The sequence below is a fragment of the Uranotaenia lowii genome, chromosome 3, assembly GCF_029784155.1.
Source record: "Uranotaenia lowii strain MFRU-FL chromosome 3, ASM2978415v1, whole genome shotgun sequence".
Taxonomy (NCBI): Eukaryota; Metazoa; Arthropoda; class Insecta; order Diptera; family Culicidae; genus Uranotaenia; species Uranotaenia lowii.
The window spans coordinates 359,436,846-359,443,500 of record NC_073693.1 but is presented as its reverse complement, the minus strand read 5'-3'; positions in this window follow the sequence as shown (position 1 = coordinate 359,443,500).

Here is a 6,655-nt window from a genome sequence, read left to right as displayed (position 1 = left end):
ATGTGGCTAATACGCGCCACTCTTGTTTTGAAGAATTTGAAACATTTTAAGCCTGCAAAATATTACCAATTTGTTTTAAATGCTGTGATTGATCATGGCAAGTATGAATTTTTCCTTAAAATGCCCCTGTGTCGTGATAATTTCACAATTTAGGTTTTTCTTTATTTCGATCTAAATTTTTAAAACACTTTCAATAAGGTGTCACCAAGCAGAGAATAACGAATAAGACTATATTTTCTGACACATCGATAGAGGAGAATCTAAACTATGATTTAATGCTAAAAAATCATACTGAACTCGCTAAGGTATGCTTTTTATGGGTATGTTCTATCACGGCCCATGTGCACGTTATAACGCGCCAATCGTAGTAGGCTGAAAATAGCATTAATTTTTTAAAAAGGACAATTTTCATTGGAAATGAGCAAAAAGTCTAAAACCATATTTTGAGCGTTTATCCACCCTAAAAAATCCACTTTTAGGTTTTTTTTAATTTTGATTAGTCCATTTTGATTTTCTTTTCAGTCAAAGTGTCTGTAAGTATTGGTGTGTTTTCGGTCTTCGGCTGCATTCGGGTGTTTTCGGCTGCTAGGCGCGTTTTGAATACACAGCGGCGCGTATTTGCAACACAGTTTTGTTCTGTGGCTTTGAATAAGGTTTTAAAAAATCAAGTTTTTGAAGCAACTATAGCAATTTAAGTAATAAAAAATCATAGGCATTTGTAGAAAACAATTTTCTTCAACGATTGCACCCATTTTTAACACAATTTGTACGTGGAATACATATAAAATCAGCGATTCGCTTAGGTGGCGCATAATAGGACATGTTCCCCTATAAGAGAAGCGACATCTGATCCCTCTCAAAATAAAAGATGTGGCAACATCGCCGAAATCTTGTACAAAAAAAATCCTCAGCACTGTTTTCAGGCTCAATGTTCAAGCTCTAAAGTGAACGCTCCTTCAATCCCACAAAACAACATTGAGCTCGATGCCCAAAGGATCGCGATAAACGGTATGAATGACTTGAATTTCGTTAATAATCAGTTAGTTTTTTAACTAGGAACACGATTCACCAAAGCATTGAAAAAAAATGCACCTAATCATAAATTCATATGACCAGCTTTAAAATTATCTGATTAAACTATAACAACAATCACAATAGCTTCCTTGGTTGAGTTTTCAATAAGAAAGGTAAAAGCTCTGCTTGGATCGATTGGAATCGATTTTGACACGGAAAATAATAAAATGGTTAAATTTACCGAGTTAGCAAAGGTGATCGCTCGTGAAAGCCAAAAAGGTAACTTCTACCTCTTCGAGGTGAAACTCACCTCACAGTGAGGTAAAATTTACCTGAATCGAGGTTGGAAAAAAGGTAAAATTCACCGAGAAAAAAGGTGAATCCAAAAAAGGTAAATCTTACCTCGTAGCGAGGTGAAGTTCACCTGAATTGAGCTCGATAAAAAAGTATAATTCACCTAGAAAAAAAGGTAAATCCAAATAAGGTAAAACTTACCTCGTAGCGAGGTGTAATTGATCTGGATTGAGCTAAACAAAACGGTACAATTCTTCTAAAAAAAAAGTAACTATTCGCCGAACCCGTTCATTGAGGTTAAGCTGTTTTGTCATTCTAGGAACAAGTTTTGCTTTTGCGGAATAGAATGGTAAGTGTTCTTAAATATCATTTAGTTGTGCTGGTTCTCGTCATAATACTATTGATTTGGTTTCAGATCGGCCCATAGAGCTTTGAGGTGTATTCCACGTCATCCTCCAGCCGGAAAAGCCGAACCTGATCGGATTAGTCGAACGGAGGAGGCCATGAATGTACGCAACGCAAGTGGATTCAGCGGCCATAGCGGCTCAGAAGAACGCGAAGCCGAATTACCAGTCCCTATTTATCTCCATTAAATATCATTTTTGAAAGAATTTTGTATTTTTTAATTCTTATTGAAGAAAACAATTAAACCAACCAGCATTTACCTTTTAAATCAGTAAATGGGAAAACGGTATTATTTACTATTTTGCTAGATAAATGCGAAAAAGGTAAAATTTACCTTTTTCCTAGGTAAATGGAAAAAAAGGTAAAATTAACCTTTTTGCTCGGTGAATGAAAAAAAGGTAAAATTTACCTCGAAAGAGGGGTGGGAAAAATTCACCTCGCAAAAAGGTAAATTTTACCTTTTTTTTTATTTTTCGTTGACAGTTCTTTTGCTCGATTGGAATTTTGAGTTTCAGATGTCACTTCTCTTATATACAGGTTCACTAACACAGAGGCATTTTAAGGAAAAATTCAAACTTGCCATGACCAATCACAGCATGATTCAGATTCATCAGAACAAGGGTGGCGCGTATTAGCCACATGGGGCGTTATATGAACTTTTCCCCTACACCTAATTCTCTCGTTTGAATTATCACAGTAACCTTTGAGAAAAATGGGCAAATTGAAAACGTTTTTTGGCAGTAAAAAGTGTTTAATTTTCCCTGAAAGAACAAAAATTGTGGAAGAAATATCCGGGAAAGTAGTTTTTTGTCCATTATATTAAAAAAAATCGACGAGAGTAGGTACTTTGTCAACTCGAACGAGGATTAACACTATGTAGTGTCTACAGAGATTAATACCACCAAGTTAGGAACTTGACGAGGATTAGATCCGGCGTTTATATAAAACAGGTCAGTGTTTTTTTCAAATTTACATAAAATCTCAAAATGGGATGTATAAAACCCTTTTTCCAAAAAACATAATGAAATTTTGTTTCTTAAAATTATAATTGTGAACACCATAGAACGCTCACGTCGTTTCAATACATTTCGCGTATCATTCTGATGTTGATTTGAAGAAGTTAGCTGTTTTCAATACAACTTCTCGATGTTCAAAAATCGATGGAAAACTACTTTTCATTGCAATCATAAAACAATCAAACCGCTGCAACCTGCATTGGCTTAGTCCGAGCCGGGTTATCGGTGTGGATTTTTTTATCGACCTCTTCCTGCCGATTTATGTTGTTGAGGAAAAGACAAATCAAGCTAAGACGATTTTATGATGGTGAACTAACTGACTACCTTTATTTTTTATTATCGGCCGGTATCGTTCGTAGCCAACAAGTCTCTCCCCGAGAAGCATTCCAAGGTCTTCTGACCGATTCCGACCTCATTTGTTTGTTGTGTGTTGTTTGCATTCGATTCCAGGCCAGTGTAAGGAATGCTTTTTTTTTTGCTTCCTCACTTCCTTTGACGTGATTTGATTAGCCTCCAAATCCCACCGAAGGAACTAGGTTGAGGTAATGCAACATCAGCAGCAACCGATTGGGGGTCGCCGACAACAATTGGTCACCCGAGAATGTTCCGTGATTTGTCCGGTTTGAATTCCCTTACGTTCGAGTGAAGAATCACGATTTACCTAGTGACGTTTTTTTTCTTTTAATTGAACCCTCGGTTCTTTCTTATGTTAACGAGGTAATAGTCACGAAGACCGTTTCGCTGCGATTGACTGTGGAATTCCGGTGATTATAAAATCCTTTGTTTTGGAAGTTTGATAAAAATCTTCAATGTCGATATGTAAAACTTTCCAGTACGAAGACGATTGAGAAAGATTCCAAAACAAGAAGCGAAAAATTAACTAGGCAGTTGAATAATTACAAGGTAATTGATGTATGTATTGCCATATGAGAGTTTAAAATAGGTCAAACTAGAAAAACTAAAGCAAAAAATGTTTTGCTGTTGAAATTAATCTTAAAAGAAACGGTTCATCAAAGAAAATTGTAGCTATAAGTAGCAAATATCCAAAATGAGAAAAAAAAGAGATTTTGACAATTTCGAGCAATTTTAACGACTTTGACAATTTTTACAATTTCGATAATTTTGACAATTTTGACAATTTTGACAATTTTGACAATTTTGACAATTTTGACAATTTTGACAATTTTGACAATTTTGACAATTTTGACTATTTTGACAATTTTGACAACTTTGACAATTTTGACAATTTTGACAATTTTGACAATTTTGACAATTTTGACAATTTTGACAATTTTGACAATTTTGACAATTTTGACAATTTAAACGATTTTGACAAATTTGACAATTTTGACAATTTTGACAATTTTGACAATTTTGACAATTTTGACAATTTTGACAATTTTGACAATTTTGACAATTTTGACAATTTTGACAATTTTGACAATTTTGACAATTTTGACCATTTTGACCATTTTGACAATTTTGGCAATTTTGACAATTTTGACAATTTTGACAATTTTGACAGTTTTGACAATTTTGACTATTTAAACGATTTTGACAAATTTGACAATTTTGACAATTTTGACAATTTTGACAATTTTGACAATTTTGACAATTTTTACAATTTTTACAATTTTTACAATTTTGACAATTTTGACAATTTTTACAATTTTTACAATTTTGACAATTTTGACAATTTTGACAATTTTGACTATTTTGGCAATTTTGACAATTTTGACAATTTTGACATTTTTGACAATTTTGACATTTTTGACAATTTTGACAATTTTGACAATTTTAACAATTTTGACAATTTTGACAATTTTGACAATTTTAACAATTTTGACAATTTTGACAATTTTTACAATTTTGACAGTTTTGACAATTTTGACAATTTTGACAATTTTGACAATTTTGACAATTTTGACAATTTAAACGATTTTGACAATTTTGACCATTTTGACAATTTTGACAATTTTGACAATTTTGACAATTTTGACAATTTTGACAATTTTGACAATTTTGACAATTTTGACAATTTTGACAATTTTGACAATTTTGACAATTTTGACAATTTTGACAATTTTGACAATTTTGACAATTTTGACAATTTTGACAATTTTGACAATTTTGACAATTTTGACAATTTTGACAATTTTGACAATTTTGACAATTTTGACCATTTTGACAATTTCGACAATTTTGACAATTTTGACAATTTTGACAATTTTGACAATTTTGACAGTTTTGACAATTTTGACAATTTAAACGATTTTGACAAATTTGACAATTTTGACAATTTTAACAATTTTGACAATTTTTACAATTTTTACAATTTTTACAATTTTTACAATTTTTACAATTTTGACAATTTTGACAATTTCGAGCAATTTTAACAACTTTGACAATTTTGACTATTTTGACTTTTTTGGCAATTTTGACAATTTTGACAATTTTGACATTTTTGACAATTTTGACAATTTTGACAATTTTGACAATTTTAACAATTTTGACAATTTTGACAATTTCTACAATTTTGACAATTTTGACAATTTTGACAATTTTGACAATTTTGACAATTTTGACAATTTTGACAATTTTTAAAATTTTGACAATTTTGACAATTTTGACAATTTTGACAATTTTGACAATTTTGACAATTTTGACAATTTTGACAATTTTGACAATTTTGACAATTTTGACAATTTAAACGATTTTGACAAATTTGACAATTTTGACAATTTTGACAATTTTGACAATTTTGACAATTTTGACCATTTTGACAATTTTGACAATTTTGACAATTTTGACAATTTAAACAATTTTGACAATTTTGACAATTTTGACAATTTTGACAATTTTGACAATTTTGACAATTTTGACAATTTTGACAATTTTGACAATTTTGACAATTTTGACAATTTTGACAATTTTGACAATTTTGACAATTTTGACAATTTTGACAATTTTGACCATTTTGACAATTTCGACAATTTTGACAATTTTGACAATTTTGACAATTTTGACAATTTTGACAGTTTTGACAATTTTGACAATTTAAACGATTTTGACAAATTTGACAATTTTGACAATTTTGACAATTTTGACAATTTTGACAATTTTTACAATTTTTACAATTTTTACAATTTTTACAATTTTTACAATTCTGACAATTTTGACAATTTCGAGCAATTTTAACGACTTTGACAATTTTGACTTTTTTGACTATTTTGGCAATTTTGACAATTTTGACAATTTTGACATTTTTGACAATTTTGACAATTTTGACAATTTTAACAATTTTGACAATTTTGACAATTTTGACAATTTTGACAATTTTGACAATTTTGACAATTTTGACAATTTTTACAAGTTTGACAGTTTTGACAATTTTGACAATTTTGACAATTTTGACAATTTAAACGATTTTGACAATTTTGACAATTTTGACAATTTTGACAATTTTGACAATTTTGACAATTTTGACAATTTTGACAATTTTGACAATTTTGACAATTTTGACAATTTTGACAATTTTGACAATTTTGACAATTTTGACAATTTTTGACAATTTTGACAATTTTGACAATTTTGACAATTTTGACAATTTTGACAATTTTGACAATTTTGACAATTTTGACAATTTTGACAATTTTGACAATTTTGACAATTTTGACAATTTTGACAATTTTGACAATTTTGACAATTTTGACAATTTTGACAATTTTGACAACTTTGATAATTTTGACAATTTTGACAATTTTGACAATTTTGACAATTTTGACAATTTTGACAATTTTGACAATTTTGACAATTTTGACAATTTTGACAATTTTGACAATTTTGACAATTTTGACAATTTTGACAATTTTGACAATTTTGACAATTTTGACAATTTTGACAATTTTGACAATTTTGACAATTTT